Source organism: Corapipo altera, unplaced genomic scaffold (assembly GCF_003945725.1).
Source record: "Corapipo altera isolate COAL_440 unplaced genomic scaffold, ASM394572v1 44, whole genome shotgun sequence".
NCBI classification, from domain to species: Eukaryota; Metazoa; Chordata; class Aves; order Passeriformes; family Pipridae; genus Corapipo; species Corapipo altera.
The window spans coordinates 17275050-17297741 of NW_020884880.1; the positions used below are offsets into that span (position 1 = coordinate 17275050).

The 22692-nt window shown below is 38.6% G+C and overlaps 1 protein-coding gene across 1 annotated transcript in view; it reads right to left on the bottom strand.

The window, feature by feature from the left end:
• The window catches only part of THRB (thyroid hormone receptor beta), an 87223-nt gene extending 76914 nt beyond the window's left edge, over window positions 1-10309 (bottom strand). Inside the window, exon 1 of the mRNA XM_027639197.1 lies at window positions 10290-10309. The gene's annotated coding sequence lies outside the window, so the exon portion shown is untranslated. The remainder of the gene's footprint in view (window positions 1-10289) is intronic.
• Between the last annotated feature and the right edge of the window lie 12383 nt (window positions 10310-22692).

The following is a 22692-nucleotide window of genomic DNA, read 5'->3' on the forward strand; positions in this document are numbered from 1 at the left end:
TTTGAATTGAACTTTTCATTCAGAAAGCTGAAATTTTCCGGTTCAAACTGTGACACTGTTAACAGAGCTGTAATATATTTTCACATGGTACTCCTGCACAGCTATAAAGCAATATTGTCACTCCGTATCTGACACTGGAGCAGTAGGTATGGGCTGATGATTTAATATTGAGCTTCATGTCTAAAGAATTTTGGCTGTCTGGTAAAATGGATAGCAGACATAAGCCAAAGTACAGTTATTCACACCCTGGTTTATGGTTTGTTTTTTCTCATGTTATGACATGAGACACAAAGAACACAGCAGAAGGGTTTCTATCTGCTTGAACTGAGAAATGCAGGATTCCTAACATAAGAAGAAAAATTCATGGTGATATTCCCATAAGTATTACAGTGCTTATCTTTTGAAATAACTATTTGAATATATTCATAGATACAGGTATATGTATAGACACACAATCAGAAAAAGCTTATGTCTTACTCGATAACAACTGCAACACACTGAAAATGGTTCACTTGCAACATACTATATCAAACTACGATATCCTGTTAAGTGACTATATTGCTGCAGATTCATATTCATCCAAATAAATTATAAACAAATATGTTAGTACTACTAGAACAGGTGTTTTCCCTAGTTTTATAATAATCATTTTACAGTATGATTCTTAGGGATCAATTCTGGTAAAAACACTTTAAAGCAGGAATATAAGAGCCATATCCACCTTTCCTAAAGACGTTTTTCAAGCAAAATCCAGGTTCCCATTCCCTGGATTCTAATGCTGGCAGCCAGTTACTTTTCCTGTAACAGGCTGAACAAGATCCCGAATATGAAAACATACCAAGCTCTAAGAATATTCAGGTCTAGAAATGCATGTTCCATGAAAACTTTTACTAACTAAACTTCTGCAATTGTATATACATTTTTAAAGAAAGTGAAGGAAAGGTCTGAGTGAATCAAAGTACAGAATTGGAAGTGGAGGGGGAAGGGAAAAGCTTCCACAAATTGAACTATTATGCACTACAGAATTTTGCATAGACCCCGCAAATAGGTAGGTTAGAAAACAAAAGAACATGAAAGAGTTAGAAAGAGAAACAATATAGGCTTAAAGAGCCAAGATTAATCATCTCTCTTTCCTTTGAAAAAGAACATTCCAAAAAAGCATCACCAAAATGCAAGTAAGACACCACAATAAAAAGACGTATTATGTACCAACAAATACTTAGTGTTTGAAGAGACATCACAAAAACTGCATCACAGCCTTGAAATAGATATTGAATTCCACAGGCAATCCTTAGTTTAACTGGGTACAAAGACAAGTGGTTTACATGTCATTTTCTCTGTTTGGCTCACAAAAACAGGCATTTCCTTAAAATATTTTTTTTTCTTTTTTGCTGCTGGTAAGAAATTCACAAGAAATAGGATTATGCTCTTTTTGTACATTAATGCATACCTTTGCTACATTAACCTGAAAGAATTTTTTATTCTGTATCTTTGAGCTGCATACACAAATATCAGAGAGGCAAATATCACAGATAAAAATGAACCTGGTTTAGAAACAGACTTTCTGCCATGAAGGACCACAAGGAGAGGTAACTTTTTACTTTGCAAATAAAAAAAAAATTAAATACTGAAACACTCTTTGAAATGTTAATATTTAATTCTTTAATAGCATCCTCAGAGACTTCACAACTCTCACCTAATTTGAGGGTAATGGATTACAGCAATTTTTATTGCTGCACTGGACATAATTCTCTTTTTTTTTGTGCTTTTATGTTATGCCAAAATTGCCTAAGTGCATATGAGTAAGTTTAGGCGAGGGGGGAGGGGAGAGGTTGGGGTGTATGTTGGTTTGTTGTTTTTTTGGGTTTTTTTTAAGAATGTGTATACATTTAAAGGAATTCTTTTGCTTTCTGCTTCAGTTTTTAACAAGCAGAATTTCTGACCATGCACCGTTTCACTATTGTTCCTGTCTGTACCCGCTGCATCTGCTCCACAGAACTTTCCAATTTTATTTTTTTTTTCTGTAAAACACATTGTATTCTGTATGCAAACCTTACACAGAACTGAAAACAACTTAATGAAATGTGCTTCACAGCCCATCACAGAGCCCTGCTCTGCATATGAGAAGGTGGCAGTGATCTGACCCCGGCTAGGCTCTGTGTTTGCCTCTCCCTGCCTTGTTCTGGCAGAGGAGAGCCCACCAGAAAACTGCTGGCTTCTCTCTTTTGAAAAGCTCTCTAAGTGCCACAACTTGAAAAGCATAAGGAGGAAACATACATTTAGAAACACATCCACTGGCTGAAACAAAGCCTGCAAAGCAGCAATGGAGAAAAAAAGAAAAGAGAGAACTCACCAAGATACATCCTGATGTAGGGGAACAGTTTTGGTAGCAATTCTCTGCTTCTCTCTTCTTTTCCTTTCTCAGTCCCCCCCACTCCTAATTTCCCCATTTAAGGGAGAAAATAACAAGGCAGAAGACGCCAAGAGACTTTCATGACATAAACAATAAGGCCTTCCTGTGCCAATATTTCCTTTAAAAACACTTGCCAATAAAGCTCCTGGAGGCCAGCAAGAGAAAGAAATGCCGAAACAGCCATGACATGAACTTGGCATATTTTCTGACTCACTCACTTCCCTTGAGACAATCTCTCCAAGAGAATGCTGAAGGATAATGGGAAAAGAAAATTTCTTCCAGCGAAAAGGACTTCAGCTGCCCATGCTATACAAGAAAACTGCCAATTAACTTTATTTCTGTTTACCTACAGCCTTGCTCACACAGCCACCTCTGCTGACATGTTTCCTGACTCACACACTCATGTTTGTATATTCATCTTGCAATCCTGGTGTCTGAGAAAGACAAGGAGATTTGTGTCCTCTGAGAATCCTCAACTCCAAATGATTTCTGAATAACAGAGAAAATGATCAATAAACAATAAAGGGCAGCCAAACACTTGGCTACTTCACATATTAAATCCAAATTTCCCTTTTGCTTATCCCTCCTATTTATACTTCATAACTTTTTAGCACCAGACACACTAGTCTATAAGACACTAAAAATGCTCATATACCTTGAGATGTCCGTAATGAAAGATTGTCAAGATTATTGTGTCTCATCAATCTATCTCATTTTGAGTAATACCATGTTTTCAAAACTAAATGGCATGTTAAGAACCAGAAATTAAAATCTCTTTGAAAATCAGAATCTTATATGCACAAACATGCATTTACTCACTCACTCACTCATTCCTGGGGTATGGCTCTCCCCCACCTGAAGTCCCTCGTGGGCAGGTACATAGGGGTTCAGCTCTCTTCTCTCATCTGTGGCTTCATCTTCACCTCCAGGGCAGGGGGCCCTCCCCAGCAGGCTGGAGCCCAGCTCCTCTGGGAGAGGACAGGCCACTGCTGTACTGATGGCAGGGGGCAACGTGGCTGCTCCTCCACGATGGGGTTGCAGTGGCTCCTGCTTTTCCAAGGGCAGGGGTGGGCAGGCTAAACGTGTCTCCAGCCAGGCTCCGCTCCAGGGCAGCCACCCTGCTGCACTCCTCTCTAACAGCAGACTGGGCAGCAAGCCCCCACCCTATTTCAAGACAGACAAAGCAGAAATTGCTGCTTTGGGGGAGCTGTTTGGTTACCAGTCTCAGCCTTGCAATGCGGAGACACCACCTCTTCCTTCCACATGTGCCCGATTCAGTGGACCATGCACGGATCCATCCATCCCTCTGTGTGAACCCTGCACCCTGTCACTTGTGCTCTCTCTTTTTCTAAGAAAGCAGCAAGCACTGCCAAGTGCTCCTCACTCAGCTCAGGGCTCTTACTGTTGCTGGGGTTTCTTCAGTTTTGCATTTAACTCCTTAGATTAGCATCAGGGTATCACATATCAAAATAACCACTAGTGAGGATTTGCTGGCCTGCTCAGAAGAGAGGGCTCACCATACCTAAAGTTGCACAATTTTACTGTAATGTAGTTTGATATCATACATCACTGGCTTCTACTTTCTAATAACTTGCTTGCTGCTTTAACATTTGGGCTTATGTCACACTCATGAAGCCCCCAGACTCTCCTCTAAGAGCCTGCCTACCCCTGAAGACCCTCAGCAATCATACCTAAACCAGTGCCACCAGACTGGACAAATATGGAGTTTTTAAAAATTTTATTAATTTTTTGGGTAATCCCAGATAGTATGGCTCTTCTGGTAAAATGTATAAATGGTATAGTATGCTATAATGATTACAATCTGCATTAGGAGTTACCTACTAGCTCACTATCATGACTGCTGGGCACCTTGTCAAGACACACACACACACAGAGTATGATTCTTTTTTCTTAACCATCTTTTTCTGCCCACTTGCAAAGCCAACACTGGTTTGTTTTTAGGTTTGTTTTCATCAAAACCTGAGAAAATATGTGTTTTTTTGTAACACCACCGAGGCAAGCCATCTGTGGTTGGCTGGCAAACTCTGAAATTCAGGGCTGGGGCAGAAATATTTAGGAGTCAAAAAAAGCTGACTTGCTCAAGAAATTAAAGCCCTTCTGAAAATCTTCCAGAGAGCCCCTGAGGAAAAGGGAGGGAACCAGAGAGACTCAAGGAAAATGGATGGGAGCCCAGTGTTGAGATTCACGCCAGAACGGTTCCTGGCCAAGAAGGAAGGTTGGCAAGTAGACAAATACAGGCTTTCATAGGCAGCATTGTAAACAAGACATTAAAAATATTAATCCATTTAGATTTCAAGCACTGAGATGAGATTTACTTAAGAAGCAGAATTATGCTGGTAATGGCTCCTCAAACATTTCAGCTGAATGTCAAAACTTTTGCTCAACCGTATCAAGTGAAAATACAAGGAGCTGTTGACACTACAATATTCAAACATTCAATCGTATGGCAGGGCTGGAAAAACACAGGGGAAGGCAAAGGAATGCAAAAACTCCAGCCCTCTCAAGGAAACAGCATTCACAAATTATTTTTACCTTTATTTCTACACCAAATTAATAAATTGAAGGGATGAAATGGTTTCTTAAAACCAAACTTCCTTTCAGAAATCATTTCAAATAAAATTTAAGTTACTTCCACCAAAATACTTTCTTTTCAAGTAGAAGCAGTCATTTAGAACAGAATGGCATTCACGTGAAAGAAAGTTTAAGTAAATCTTGAACACCTAGGGCTTTTAAAAAATTTCTTCTCTTGTGCAGGAATCAGCATGTCGCCCCTTTTTGGTTTAGAAAACATACACTTATTCTGAACGGTTGAATATTTTAATTTTCTTTTTAAATGTATTGGAAAAGTCATGTCTCAGCAAAGCAAACAGGTGTTCAGGAAAACTGAAGTATGGAAATACATGCTTTTTTGGTGCACGTGGGAAGTGTCATGTGACCTTAAGCCTGACGCCACCAGAAGACTCAGAGATTTTCTTCTACATATTGGTGAGCAGAGTTCACAAGCTCCTCGACCAAGGGGCGTGTCAGGGGAGGCCCACAGGGAAGATCAAGTGCCTTAAACAACGAGAAAAACATGATCTGCAATAACTATATGGGATTCAGTAACTCAGTCAGGAATCGGAAGATTCCTGTATTGAGTTAAAGGAAAGACTAATATTTGTTGAATTAATGAGGTTGATCCCGCACAGAAGTCCATGTGCACAGCCTGTGCTCAAGAGAGGTCTTTTTTCCACTCTCAGTAGCACCGACAATCATTGTAAAATGCCACACAGAAGAACTGAGGTATCTACATTCAAAGCACTAAAAGCATTCTGAAGAAAAGGTTCATATTGTCCATTATCTTCAGTCACTTAAAAAACCCCATTAACTTAGTAAAAAGGATAGGATAGAAAGTATCCCATCTTTTGCAACCTAGGATATACAATACACCCCTCAGAATTATATTTCTGATCAGGTTCCTTAAAAAAAGAACAAAAATTAAAAGATTAAAAAAACCAAACCACAAAGCTCTTCCTTGCTTCTATCTGTAGCCACTCATAAAATTATCTTAAAATTTCTACAGTATACGAAATGGAAGATCTGATCAAAGGAATACCTCAAAACAAAGTTAAAGAAGGAACTTTGTTCTGCTTAGGAATGAAAAAAATAAATTAAAGTTTAAAGAATCCAAAATTTTATAACAGTTCAAACATTTAAATGCAAATTAAAGCAGCAACATATGAATTATAGAAATTCTGTAGCACTCCTGATCTTATGAGTCATACCATGAAATTTGCTTTCTGCTCTCTCAATGGAACCAAAATGAAATACTGGCATCTCAGGTATTTTGAAATGATACACAAGCGGCACATTTAATAGCATTAATTTTAATAAGTTAGCATTCTATCTCAGATGCATGTTTCAAAATGTTCTAGCTGAAGGTATTTTTATGAAAGTTATTTGCCCATTACATACCACAACTGGTGCAATTTCACCGTCCAGGGTGGCATTTTCATCCCACGAAAGGAGAAGCCATTAGCAAAACTCTGCTTGGCAAACAGTAGCTCACACGCTGAAGCTGCAACATTATCCTGGCTTTCCTACATATTAAGCATAGGACTATGTTCAAAGTAAACATGTGGTCATAATTAAATAATAATTATGACTAACATTTGTGTAACACCATTCATCCAAATAGTTTAAAGCATTAGGTAAATCTGTAAACAAAAGGTCTAATCCTGCACCCTTTACTCACATAATACCATGCAGTTCAAACGGGCTATGTAGATCTTGTCTACACACAGACCTAATTGTTCTCAATTAACTCCATGTGTTAACACTTATTCCAGTGCGTCTTGTTCCTGTTTAGCTTAATTCTTTCACTGCTTACTACAGGTGAATGTACTGTTTCTACACTCTCACTGATTTAATATCACTTCCACAGACACTTTTGGACACTTTCCTACATGGATCCCACAGGGATTTTAAAATCTTAATGCAGCCTCACCTCTCCCACATACTTCTAATAATACAAATATTCTTTTATAGATGAAGAAGTTCATTTGTTGCTACTATGTTTAAGGGACTGACCATCACATCTGACTTGCAACTGTAAACCCAGGACCTACAGTTTCTATTCTCATACCTTAATCACACAAATAGCCTTCTTCATCCATCATGCTCCAGAGTAAAACCACAGGAAATGGTAAGAACAGGGGAAAATTCTGCAGTTTCTAAAAATAAAATATATTCAGAAGCAGACATGCCCAAACCACTTTTATGCATCTGCAGTACAAACGTTGACTGTTACAACCAAATCAGTTAGAACCAAAGTATCTAACTGCTAAAAAAAACCCAAAAAATCAAGAACAACTTGGAGACCTTCCTGACAATTTTGTGTCAGTCTGCCTTGACAGTCAAGCAACTGGACAACATGGGGAAAAATCAGGAATTCTTGAGTCAGATTTCATTATGGCTCTGCTACAGACAGCTACTTAACTTCTTAACTTCGACTGCAGTATCTGCGAGTCAAGTCAAATCATCTCTTCCACTTACGGATCTTTTGAAATTCATGAAAATCCCTATGGTTCTTTGAAGACAAATACTGTTTACCAGTGCTAGCTGCTATTAGCTTTTAGCATTTTTTATCTTTTATCTTAAATTTTGCACAGAAGAAAGTCAGTCCCACAACCCACTTGCACCACAATTTAGTGTGTTTTCCTTCCAATTTTAATTCTGCTTTGCAAGAGGTATACTCAATTTTAGCTCTTATATGTATTCCATGTAACTTTGGTATACATCAGAAAACATTTTTTTTTTAGCACCAGACAAAAGCACAAACTGTCATCTCCTACCAAATTGTCAGCAAAGCTCACACTAGCATGGCAGTGAAATAGGGTGGAGTTTTCCCCTTAAAATCTTCAGATGGGTTCAGGCATTTCTCTGATGTGTTCATTCAAAAGAAAAATCCAACAAAACAATAATTGTCTCACCTAAGCACAATGTGGTCAAACCTGAAAAGAATCTGGTGTGACAACAGCAATCCCTACTACAGAAAAAATCCTGCAACTGTCAAGGATTTCTCACGAATTTGGAAGAAGCTGCATGGTTGTTAGCTCCTTGTTCACTGGTAACACCTACAGCTCTGTACTCTTAATCCTATATATAGATAGGGTTTGTGGACCCTCTACGATTGAATATGTGAATATTAATGGTTTAATCCACTATATGTTAATGGCTTTGTTTTAATAAGCAATGAAAAGGACATGTTATATTGAAGTGCATTGTCTTTACATGTGAGGATGGGGTTGGAAAGGTTTGCTTCTCTTGTCAGTTGTACAAGCAGCATTTGTTGGCAGCACACACAGGAAGCAGGCAGGGGAGTTCTTTCGCCCTGTCCAGTCGAAAAAACAGTAGAAGTGCTATGCCCTTCCAGGACACCCAGAGCAGTGCTCCTGCTCAACAGCACCTCCACATTTGTTTTTGCAGTGCCTAGGACAGGACTGCAGCAGTATGAGCCAAGCAGACTCTCTCCCTTCCCATGGACCAGATCTTGACAGCTGTGCAGAGACCACAGCTAAACATTGAGCCAAGACAGAGAAACCAACAGCAACTCCATTCAGAACTAGGCTGTAGTCTCTTCTGTTCCTTATCTGTTGCTCTTGTTCTCGGGTTAGGCCAAAATGAGCCCATAACCCTGCTGGCAAGAGCACCTCTGGCACTGCTCCACATCTTCATTTATAACAGGGGCAGGCATTACAGGGAAAAGATCCTGTGGGAAAAGGAGTGTCATGCTGATGGGCACCACAGAGCTGCCTATAAATATAGAGACTCTCGACACTATCTCTTAGCAAATCTATAATCCTGGAGAATTTGTTCACAGTAAGCTGTAAATCATACCACGCAGGATACAATTCACTGATGCACCACTAAGCACAGCACTGGAACAATTCATGCAAGGCTTTGACAGGGGTTTCTCGTGGCACTGAATTTTGGCCACGAGGGCTAAGAAACTATACGAAGTGAAAAGGAGCTGTGCGTTAAAGGAAAGCACACAGGACAAACAGGCTTGGTAGTTTGGACTTCCAGAGCTGCTTATGTGTGAAAAGCAATTATCAGATTTGACACAATGGCAGGCTAGTCCATGCTTTCAGTTCCCTTGCAGTGGTAACTGGCATTTGCTTGGAAAGCTTTTATGTTTAATGCTAGAAATCCAGAATTAACTCTGCCTGAGATACAAGGTATGATAGTCAAAATAGCCAAAAATTTTAGTTAACATTATCATAGGTTATAAACTGCAATATCTCAGGAGCGTTCCTGTTAGAAAAAACAGCAGCTCCAGAGGATAATAACCATTTTGGGCATCTAAGCTGAATACCCAACTTACAGTTGGCTGTAAGTGCATCAAGAAAAGATAAAAAAAGTTCAGGGGCAGAAAGCAAAGTCAAAACCTTTTCTGAATCTAATTAGGACAATCGAAAGTACAAACTTCAATTTTTCTTTCATTTTAAAACAGTCTCTTCTTACTGCTGTAACTGCCTCTCACTATCACTTCCATCATTTATTTATCACATGACTCACTTATAAACACACTCTGGTTCTATCCGAGTTTATCATACCACTGATTTTAAAATTTCACACACTGCTATTTTGGGGCTCTTGCATCGCTGAAGATGTATATTCCAAATCTCTGCAAGCACAACATTAACATCCCAATAGCAGATTTCTAACATGGAAGCAAATAAAACACACAGTAAATATGCAACTAATATCAAAGCAGTTCTTCAGACCTGACCAAAGTGTTGGTCGCATTTAACACTGAACAATGAACAGGCAGAAGCCACTCTTTTAAGAGAGATGACCTTCCTAAGTGTAAAACACAGGAGAGATACTGATGAGATCCTTTTGTTAGTCTAATTTCACTGGCTCTGATAGATTTTCTCTAGTCTGAATAGAAAATGACTACAGAGGTTTCTACAGATCTCATATCTGAGCAGAGCAGATTACATACTCTTCTCAACATAAAGTTTGAAGCCTTCCTTGTTCTGGGGTGCAACAATCAAGAAAAAAAATCCACCAGTGTCTTCAGGCAATTTCTACCTCATTAGGGTGCAGCAGATGCCATTGTCTATACAGAAATGGCAATTCTTGGCTATTTGTCTTTGAAATGCTGTATATCATGACACCTCAAACTTTCACACTGTGACACATCTGATCAGCCTCTTTTTTACTGTATGAGTATACTTCAACTTGAAGCTAATAATAAACTTACCTCCCATTGAGATATCCCTTTTTTTTTTAAAATGTACATAATCTAAAAAGGAAACCTGAAAACAAGCCTACATTTTAAAATAAAATATAAAATGTGATTTCCTACCTTATACCTGCATCACCTTCTAATAAATGCCATGCAGCTGTGGGGGGGCATTTTCAGAAGGGAGGAAAGTCCTAGGAAACAAAATGCTTTTAGTAGAATTCTGAATGGTTTCATTGAGTATTTTTAGCCTGGCCTCTTGAGAAGCTCTGCAAACATTTGCAAAACTCTAAAACAGAGCCAGGGTTATGTCACTATCTTTGGTACAAATAATTTGCTAGGAACTATTTTATTCTGGCACAGGGATATATCAAGAGAGAATGCGTGAACTGGATTGTTTTCTTTTGGATTAATGTTGTTTGTCAACTGAAGGCTGTCTTTATGTGGAAAGAGCAAGGAGCCAAGAAGTACATTTCACCATGCCAAAATTAAAGGGAGGAGCTCAGAAATAGTATTTTATTACCTAATTAGTTTTATCAAATGACACAGATCAACTAACAGGAGATAACTAATAGGAAAAAGGGCTCTAATGAAAAAGTAAGTTATCAGCTGGATGCTCTCCAGAAAACAATTATCTCTCTAGGTAAACAAGTACTACTGTTGGGAGGTCAGACACAAAACACAATGAATGGAGGTCTTCTCGGGATACCAGCCCTCAGTGGAGTTGAAATGGATAAAAAAAGTAGTGGGATAAACTACATGGAGAAGAAGGGATGACTTGTTATTGAAGAAGCTAGTAACTTTAGATAAAATTATTCCTGACCTATAGATACTACACCAGCTGGTTGTTTTTTGGTTTTTTGTTTTTTGGGTTTTTTTGAAACACAAATCAAATACAGCTTTCCAGATTAATATCTCTATTCAAAATGAAAATTAGGACTACAATAAGAACAGCCACATTCACCTACTCAAGAACAAATTACCAGAGTAAGTTTTTTACAGCTCATGAGGAAAATGGCAGTTCACAGATCTTATTTTATCTTGATTGCCCTCCTAAGACTGGAAAGGATTATCACAAAAAGAAATACATAATTTTAGATGATATTCTGCTTTATCCAGAATAACAAAATGTTGTATCTGGAAAGTCACATGTACTTACGTTTCCTTTCAACTACTTTCACAGTTGCATGAACTAAACTAGTCAAACAATTCAAACTCATGTGGCTCACTTTCAGATTACATCAACTTTTAATTCCTAATATGAACCATATTTTCATGTTTCCCATTATTATTTGCTTATCTAGTATACCCAAAATAGAAAAAACTTATCCAATTATTTTAGCTAGTAAAATGACACCAGACACACGTAACAGCAGAAAGACATTTAAGAAGCCTTACTTAAAAAAAAAAATCCAAAAATGAGAATTTAATTGACTAAAGACTTGTGCCCCCCAGCAGCTTGAAGAGAAGCAACAGCGATTTTTACAAACATCCTTTGAAAATTGGGAATCATGCAACAGGGGAGCTTTATTATGCTATTCATTCTCTTCATCTTCCCCCTCATCCATCCTCAGTTAATTTGAAAACAGACAGGGCAAAGAATTTATGGGAAAATGCTCTGCCTCTTGGGATTCTGCAGTTCCACCTTTACTGCAGAGCTGTGGGGACCACAGGAAAATTTCATATATACTTACAGTATGCTGTAGCCAGGACTTCTAGATGCAGAATATGAAAGGAACCTAAAAATCAGCCACTCTAAGTGGAAATACCAACCACTGCCATCTTAGAACTATGTCAAGAGTGGGCATAAGATGTTAACGAGGACTTGGCATGTCCTGGAAAGGGCTGAGTAGCACTGCTGGGAAACAGTGGTCCTGTTAGCATGCCTTTCCCTGCCTGGAAATACAGAGTTACAGACCAAGTCCTAGTTCAGTTAAAATGTCTTGATGACTCTGCATCCAGCTAAGAGCACCTGCAGCGACAGAGGCTTCATCCTAGACTGTTACTCATCCAGACTGTCACAACCCTTTCCAAGGGAGTGCTGACATTCCCATCAGCCTGCAAATGGAACAGGTATCACCATTCCTCTGTGTCTCAACAAACTTAGTGGGGTATTGGATTTTGGGGACTCTACAGTAAGATAGTCCAGGAAAAATAAAAGAAAAGAGAAAGAGCACATTACAAGAATGCAAATCAGTGAGCTCATGCTGGCACAAACAGAAAGCAGATTTATTTGAGGAATGAAATAACCAGTGGATGAACTTATTTCATCTGCCATCCACCTTTAAAGCCCTGCAAAGAAAAGAGTGTAAGATTCATGGCCTTCACAAGATTCCAAGTGACTCCACAAAGAGTGGGGATTCTCTGCCAAAAACAGCCAGTCTTCACTTTCCTCCAGAGTCAGTCCTTGGCAGGCAAACCTTAATCACTGCAATATCCAGGCCTGCACATGGATGAGGTCACTGGTCATGATCAGCACATCAGCATGTGTGGTACAGATCCCTATGCATATGAGAGCCAGTTTTTCTCTAATGTATGATCATCCTTCATTCCCACAGAACAGGGCATTACCACTGTACTCTTTTCTTGTCTCCCTGCCCCACCATTGCCTCCTTCTTGTTGTTTTTTCTATTATTTCCCCTTACACCAGAACTGACTGCAAGGCATGGTGCCATCATACTGCAGCAAAATCCTCCTCGGCTCTGCCCATCTTGAAAAGACTGACAGAGGAGGAAAAAGTGGCCAAGCTATGACAGTGAGCAGGTCCAGAAAAGTAACCACTGCCATTCTCACCATGATCACCTGGATATTCAGTCAACCACCTTCCTTCTACCAAAAGAACTTGCCTGAACAACAAATTACCATTTTAACTGCACATCCTTTCTCTCACAGAAGGTTTCTAGAAGGCTTTGATCATATGTGCTGTGTACATACATTGAATTTCAAAAATGTTTTGCTTACTCTTTTTCTTTTAATCCTTTCCCTCCTGTGTCCCTTAAGCACCAAGTATCTACTGAATCTACCAGAGAACTAAGCAGCAGAGATTCCTGTACTCAAATTCCCAAATCCAACTTTTTAATGCTGGCCCATTCAAATTTATACAGCTCTACCTATAGCATTGTGAGAAGACTCTTCCCATAAATGGTTATACATCCCAGGGTGCAGCCAGAGCAACCTCCTCAGATCACCATTCCTCCACGCCTACAGCATTCCTGCAGACAGCTCCTCTGAAAATTATAAGCTTTAAGGCAATGCTCTCTGCACACCACCTTCCTTTTTTGTGTCTCCCTGGGAAGGTTCTGCCTTCCTGCCCCAGCATACCCAACACCAGACTTGTTCTGATGGCACAACGTGAACCCATCAAAACAAACAACCTGAAGGAAAGGTGTTCATGTTTACTCCTGCTTTTCCATAGCACACTGGTATTTTCAGTCTGGTCCTAGGAGTACTAAGGCTGGATGCGCTGCATCGCCAACCCATAGTCACAGTAAATACCAAGACTTCTCCACAGGGACTGAGTTGGTTTGGGAAGCATACCTCAATATAGGGAAAAAAATTATTATAAGGAATATGGGCAAGAGAGGCCATCCAAACAAACAAGCCTCACTTGACCAGATCACTGACCTTGCCTAGGAATGCAGGTACTGTACACAGGAAGAAAGTCCTCTGTGCTCAAGTTGCAGTTAACACCCAGATTCATAAGCTGTTTTCCACAAGAAAAAGCTGTGTGTAAAGTCAGAAGGCAATAAATCACGCTGCATAATGGATTAGCTTATTGTTTAGGACACACACACACAGAAATATCAAAGGCTTTTTGAAATTAACAGTGAGTGATTATGTGAGGCAAATGTACTGAAAACAGAGCAGAATCTCTTAGCTAGGGGTAGAGAATATTCAGCCAAAGGCTTCCTTTGACTCCCACTGCAAACAACGTGGTATGGAAATAAACAAAAGGATGTATTAGAAGAATGAAGACTGAAGGCTTTCCACTAACTTATTGTTTTTCTGAACCATTAATTGCTAGACAGCTTTCTATGTCACAATAGCATTTCAATTACTGAGCTTTTATATGATAAATTCACTGTACATTTTTGAGCATGGGCAAAAATTTTCTAATTATTCAAACATGTCTAATAGAAACAGTTATAAAGGATAACTGAGCAGTTGGCCCTCCATTTGCTGTTATAAAATGCAATCTATGCAAACAGATGATAAGCAATTAACAGGTTTAACAACACATGCGATTAGCTGCAGTCACATTTAGATAGACTGATTCTTGTGCACATTAAGTGGATTATTTAATTAAGTGATATGCATTTCAGCAGAATACACTGGATGAGAGTGTGTGCAAGTTGTATGCATGTTGAAAAGAAAGTGTCCATGCAAATTCATTACACACAGGTGGGAACAGTGACATAGACTGTTACTAAGGATTATCCGACACTTCCCATAAAATCTGATTTTCACTTGCTTATAATTTTGTCAGACTAATTTTTTGGGCTGAAACTTTCCACGTTGGATGTGTGCTTCAGGCTATTTTTTTTTACATTAGCCAAAATGGTTTAATTATTCCCAAGATAAAAGCCAGGAAAAAAAAAAAAGACAAGTGAGAAAATATTACTTGGTACCTCCTCCTTCAAGAATTCAAATATCTCTCTTCTTTTAAAAAGGCAGAGAGTGCATTTTAGTCAGGGAAGTGGCTCTTGCCAGGCCAGTTAAAACCAGTTCAAATCTCATAATACTCTGAACCTCTGCAAATTTGTGAGAGGTGCTGGTTATTTGGTTTAATGCCGGGTACCAGTGACAAGCGCCATTCCCCTGCCATTGCTGCTGCCCATCCTGCAGCCCAGGATGGAGGTCAAGGAAAACCTGCTGGAAAGAGGAGGAGAAAGGAGGTACATCTGGCCCATATAGAGCACTTACGCAGAAGAAGAAACTAGAATCCCATGAAGAAGAGGTTAAAAAGAAGAGGATTTAGCTGACTGAAGTGACCTGGATAATGAGTTTATAATGAAAAAAACCTGCCAGACAAGGTCACGGGTGGGGTACAGTGCCTGACTTTGCAAACTCTGTGTGTTATGTGTGTGCAGCACTTAAGTAAGAATAAAATGCAATTAAAAGGATATAATACCTTGATACCTCAGAAATGTACAAGGCCAAGCTAATGTTCTCAGATACTGACTATAACATGCTGCTCCTAAATATTTAGGCCACTTCATGCAGGTATACTGTTATTGAGACACTAAGCATACCCATAACTGCAGTCAGAAATAAACCTTTTTATCAGGAGAAGATCCCTCTTTTTAAAGCATATATAAAAATACAGCCCTGTTTCCATGATTAGAAATGCATATATAAAAAAATGAGAAATATGATTTGAAGTGCCTCCAACAGCAATCAGCTGGATAGTTCTTACTGAGTCTTTTAAGGAAACATGCCTTGGAAAATCTTTCCTGTTTCCTTATAAATCCAGCTATATCCAACTTCATTTTATCAGTCCTGGGGAAAGGACACAGGAGGTACAAATCATGACTGAGAACAAAACATTAAAACAAAACCCTCTGGAAGGTCAAACAGTGTGTTTATAGCTACTGTGTAGGCTGGTGCACACCTCCTTAGGCACCTATTAGCCAGTCGTACTAGCAGCAGAGAGCCTGTGGGGGCAAAATCCCCGTGTCTGCCTTTGGAGCAGCTATAGCTCAGACCGAGCTCCGGTGTGTTTGCTCCACCACAGCTGTGACATGCCAGTCCTCAGGGTCACCCTGCTAGAAGGCAGTGGCAAGGATAGGGCAGTCCTGAACTGCTGTCCTCTGCAGGCAGAAAGTGGGATGGGAAATCCGCCTCAGCACAGGAGAATTTCTGATGTTTTGCAGTGATTTTTGATCAGTAGCCAAGTGTTGGTTAATCATTGACCTTTCTTGTGTTTGTTGCTCAATATAGAGAGGGCATTGCACGTGCAACTACACCACAGTCCAGAGTCGAAATGGAACAAAGTAAGGCAGAAATTTTCTTTGACTGCGGGTTCAAGGTTGTATCCAAAGATTAGTCTTAGAAATATACAGATTCTTTCTTTTTTCAGTCATCAGCTCACTTTCTATGCAGTTCAGCTGTTCTCATTTCAGCAGTGAATTCCACTTTTCATAACTAGTTGATTATGTGATGAATTAGTCTTAAAGGCAGAAGATGAAAAGCAATGATAACTGTGCACTTGAACACTGCTTTTCTTCCTACCCCCTACAATACTATTTATTCCCACAGATAGAAACTTCAATACTCATTTATGACAACACTATTTTCATGGATTATGTGCTTATTAATGCTAACTTTCCTTCAGCAAAGAAAATCACCTTCTCCCAGGAGAAAGAAGATTTGCAATTTCATAATAAGTGCAGCATCTCTTAAGTAGTTCTAATTTTAACAGGATGAAGTACATTTTGTTTTACAAGGATGATGGAACCATTACACAGCAAAGCGCTGCAACCGTTTCAGAATGCAAACATTTCCTTAGATAGCAGAAAAACAAATCTCATTTTTGGTGAATTATTATTTTCTTATTATTTAAGAATACAGACATATTGGGACTTTGCATACTGTGCATTTAAGAAGAAAAATACACAAAAAACAAGAGATTCAGAAAAGTTAGGACCTTGAATAATTTTCTTCAATCATTGTAGTATAAACTATTAGTTAACATTTGAAGAATTTTGGTGATGAAAAGGAACACAAGTGGAATTTCACAAGAAATGTATTTGTCAAAGACAGATGATCTACTCTCCAGGTCCCATTTCTCCATTGTATAAAATTATCTCCAGTAGTACTGGCTGATGTGGCTTATGCTACCAATAATGTGGTAGAAAAGTGGCCTTGGTGGATACATAGGTTGTCCTCCCCTCCAATTTTGGGTGAGCTCAGTCTTAACACTTGTAACTCTGATTATTTCTTCCCTACAAAACTAACTCTAGACATAGTAGAGGAATTAAAATATAACTTATACAGCAACTTCTTGATTTATATTTGATCTAATTGCAAAACTGCCTATTAGAAACTCGCTAGATCTGGCCCAAAAGTCACCATCAACAAACTATGACAAAATGTGTGTTGGTGCACATAAAGAGAAAAGAATTGCCTCAGAAAAGCAACACAAAGCACCAAGTGAATCGGAAAGAGAATGTGAAAGGCAGAGGGCATGCACTGTAGCTCTTTCATGCTCTGGTTGGTTTTAGTGAGCTTGATTTATGTATAATTAACCATTTTTTCCCCTGCAAACAATTTCATTTGAAGCTGCGCTATCATTTTTACCCCCCATCCTCCTGCTACAGCCACATAAAGCAGTTCAGCCTAACATGGTGACAACTGAAATACATGGCCACAGCAAGACTCCAAACTCCCTATGTTTGCATAAAATCCGACTCTCTTGTCTTCCTCCTGCTCCTCCTATCATCACAAGAATGAAAGAAATTCATAAACTGTAACTCTCAGTCTAACAGAACCTTGGCCAAAATTCAAGCTTGATAATTAATTACATTCTGTCTCTCCAAATTCCCACACTAGGCTGACTAAAAGAAATAACTCTTCTTCCCCCCCACCCCAGACAACAATGTTTTATATGGCTAATGGACACAGCAATTCACCTCTGAGAGAGCTAGGAAGTTAACTGGAAAGAAACAAGAGATACTTACAATACTTGGATAAGACAATGGCAGCAGATGAAAGAGTACTGTAGTAAGTTTTAAGTGTATGTCAACACAGAGGCTAAATCATTGTTCTCTAATTACCCTTTCATCAGAGAATAAAAGCACAATCATACAGGACAGGCAGCTGTGAGGACCTGGTGTCCGAGGGACTATAACAGGCAGAATGATTTGGGATAGGAGGGTATTTGAGACAATTCAGGTACGGTTATGAAAAGCTGATAAATTAGTAAGGTAAAATACATTTAAATATAGCACCAGATCTCAATAAAACACAGAAGGCATCCAAACCATTTCAGTCTGAAGAATATGAAGCACTAACACTATACCATGATCTTAGACAGCCATAAAAGAAATCACTACCTCATGCCACTATTCAGTAAATTACCAATATATCAAGAGAAGGAAAACTATTATGATACCTGTACTGTGCACATAACACAAACCACTCATCGCGTGGGGATTGTAATCGGAATTTTCTTCCGAGGCTGACATATGAACACCATAACCTTAAGCAGCACTCTTACAAGATTTTATTGATTGAGTATTTCACACGTATTTGTAAAGGACTTAATTAACTTCTTTCCCTTCTGGGACAAAATGGTGTGCATCATCACTGAAAAAAATCACAAGGCAGGGCTGGCAGGAACGGTCTTGCTAACACTGCATGTATTTCACACTGACAAAACCGAGTGCAATTCTTTCTAAATACTGGAGATATCATCAATAAAACCTGTGTTGTTTGTTCCTTAATCTGTCATATTTGATGTCCACATCACTGTTTTTATAGATGCCGTGTAACCTAGAGGTTGTATCCATTCAAGAACAAGACATTAATATATGGTGATAAACTATTTTTACATTTGTCATATTACTACGGAGAATATATGCAGTGGATGTTGCCAAAAGCACAGGATTGTTCTGTTTCTGTTTAGATCCTGTTTCTGTTTAGTTTAGGTGTCTAAAAACTCTTCAAGTTCTAAATGAGAAACAGGGTAATTTCAATCCAGCTTCAGTTTAAAGCTAGTATTTGAACAACTAATTCAATTCCCATCCAATTCTTCATTCATTACACTCATATTCAATCTGTAGGGCATAAACTTCCAATATTATTATACAAATAAGGTCCAGGATACTACAAGTATAACATCCACTGCACACTGCACCCATGTGCTGAGGCTCATGAGGGGAAGAGAAGGGGCAGACACTGATGTCTTCTCTGTGGTGACTGGTGACAGGATCTGACGGAATGGCCTGAGGTTGTGTCAGGGGATGTTTTAGGTTGAATATTAGAAAGAGGTTTTTCACCTAGAGAGTGTTTGCGCACTGGAACAGGCTCCCCAGGGAAGTGGTCACAGCACCAAGCCTGACAGAGTTCAAGAAGAGTTTGGACAATACTCTCGGGCACATGGTGTGACTCGTGGGGATGGTCCTGTGCAAGGCCAGGAGTTGGACTCAATGATCCTTGTGGGTCCCTTGCAACACCAGATTCTGCGATTCAGTGAGATTTACTGCAATCAGTTCACAGGCACCTAAGGCTTGGAACCGTACCCTGGTATCAACAATACATGGACTGGGCAGAGATACAAGAAAACAGCTTAGGTAGAATAATTAGTATCATCAGTTTTCCAAAACAAATCAATCTTGTTCAGCAGCAGAAATGCTGGGTCATTATATAATGGCTGAGCTGAGAGAAGCAATAAAAAATCAAACCTTTCTGAGCATAGAAATGGTAAGCAGAATGTTTGTATGAGTGTTTCATTTATTATACTCGATGACTTGTTAGTAAGCATAGAGTTTAACATTAATTCTGCAAGAAAAAATATTTCAGTAGTTTTATATTTTTGTGCCTTAGATTTCACAAAAAAACCCCTAACCAATAATATATATACAAACTTGTACAATATATGATTTGCACATATTTAATATATAAAAGCATCAAACATTCTGTGCATGCAAACACACATAAAAACTATGACAAAAAAATACTTGTCTAAATATACTGTTTTCCATTACAAAGTGGAAAGGACAGAGCCATGAGACAAAGATTACCTCTACGCCGGTGTTTGCTTTAAACTGGACTGTTCTAGAACTATCATCCCCAACATTATTGGAACTTTTCAAGTCTCCAGTAAACATGTAGCATGAGTTAATTCCTATCTTTTATAGAGCTGTAATGTAATTTCACCAATTTAGGTGCAATTATTTTCAACTTATACATATGAAAATCAAGGACATGAAGTATCATAAAAAGGGTATTAAAGTTTTATTTTTCACTGAAGTTTAGATATCCCAATGCCTTTTTTTGTTGTGCTAGGTGTATATTTATACATTTGATTTAGAATGTATTATCACACAACACTCTGATCATCAATATTATAGTTTTCTTGCTTTCTCCTTACTACTCTCACGTAGGGAAGATTTGCAGTACACAATAAAATAGCTCTAATACTGTTTCAGTGTCAAAACTAATGGAAAGTACCACAAATCCCAATACTGTAAATCACGCTTCCTTCCTCCTCTTGGTCACAAAATGTCATTACAGCTGAATCCAAGCACAACACACAAAATGTTCTCATAGTGTTTTGCATGGGCATCGAGCCTTTTATCTACAGATCCTAACAGTCCTTAGAAGTTTGAATTTCAGTCTGCAGACTCCTCACAATACACAGCTAAAATATAATACAGAATAGATTATATATATACAGAAGATATAATACAGAAAAGATATAATACAGAACTAGATCAGCTGCCTATCGTTGCATCAGGGCACATAAAAGAAGTGCTTTACTTGAAATGGTATTCCCAGTTTTAAGAGGATTCATATATCTGCTTTTTCAGACGATGCACTGAACAGCCCCCTCAGTCTCATCTGGCAGCTCAGACAGATCCCAAGGGGAATTTATGCTCCTATACTCTTGATGATCAAAACAGTCTCAAAATAAAATGAAGAAGTTGCTTATTCACCAAAGCTACTCTTAGCTCTAGCTGGGTATCCTAAGCAGGAGGAAGACAGGCAACAGCAGCAATATATGGACTTCCTCGAACAAAGGCATTTAGGGTAAGTCTGCTCAGGATCACACCTATTCTCAGGGCTCATGCCCTCTACAGAGGCGGAAATCCCATTTATCAACTCTCATCCAGGTTGCCTCTTAGGTATGTTGGACTTTTCCAAAGAGAACATTTAAAAGAATGAGGGATTGGATTATCATTTAACATGTTATGCAGGCTACACCTCTTAAATAATCAACTCATACATAGATCCTGAATATACAGATACAAAATAGATATACTATAGAGATATAGGCACAATATAGATACTCATCTACTGACCCTGACTAACTGATCTTCACCTTCAGCACATATCCCAGATCAATGCAGAATCCAGGACTTTCTGTAGTGGTTCTGTCTGCATCATGAAGTCTTTGGTCACAGGTGCTAATTCTTCCCAGAGCTGGTGATAAGCCTTGAAATGCCTCATGCACTTGAGGAACAAAGACCAAACTACAGCATATCTTTTGGGTCTTAGAAGAACTTTTCCTAACTACTAAATGCAATATAGCTGTCTCCTTGCAATGCCTCCTTTTTTTCAATTCAGTAATGGTAATCACAGAGGTTATAGCACTTGAGCTTATTTTTTTTCAGCTCTTTACAAGCTTTACAAAACACTGAAGATCCTCTACCTTTCTCTGAAGGTCATGGGATTCCAAATGAATATGTTGATAATTAGGACAATACTACAAAGCATTAATCTGAAATAAAGACTGAGACTTTAAAACTTTGTAAGGAAATGTGTAAAAAAAGCCCAAAAACTCGCGAAGCTAACAATGAAATTCATTACAGTAAAATGGCCAGTCCGCTTTTCTAAGACTTCCAGAACATCTGAGACACTGCTGAATCTTAGCAACCTAACTAGCAACAGTCTGATGTAAGTGATACAGGTAGGATTAAAAAGCTTTCTTAATTTCAAAGAATATACTGGAACATCAACAGGAAAAGTGACTCTTTGGTAATGCAAACCTACTGATGATTTTCATCAGTAATTTCCCCATTAATTTTATATCCTTTGTCATGGACTGTTGCTGGTTACCCTGACTGGCTGGTACCACTGTAAAGCAAGAAGAGAATCAGTTTTGCAGATTTTAAGTCCAAGACAGCTAGTAATAAAAGAAAATATATAGACATCTGGATCAAGAATATCTTGAACAGGAACTTAAAAATGACTCATACAATGGAGCCATTAAATTGCAGAATTACTGAACATTACATACATTACAGAAATGCTGCTTATATTTTGTTTTATTGACACAGTAAATTACCAGCTTGTTCACTGTAACACATACTTTTAAATTATCTGCTCAGATTTATCAGCATAACTGGATTTATTACATACATGTAGACACCTGCTTTATAAAACATATCAAGTGTGCCAAAACGACCACATTGGAATCCTCTGGCGCTCATCCAAGAGGAAATGCATTGAAAGCATCACTGAACTGCCCTAAGAAGCCTCCAGTTGTTAGTGAAGAGATCACCAGCCAAAGTAGAAAATATTTTATGATTTGCTAATCTCCATGTCAAAAAGATTAAAGAAAATTTACTATATTTTGGTTGTCTGGCCATTATTACACAAGGTGAAGAGCAAGACTAAGAATTCTTTTCTTGTGAGAAGTGACTGGTATCTTTACTGTCACCCTAGTTCCTTTTTGCATAAACACTTAAGTTTTATTTATAACAGAGGTAAAAGTCAAAGCCCTTGCAATACATAGATCGCTTCAGAAAGCTACAATACAAGAATGAAATAGTACCATTATTAATAAATTTAGCAATGAATT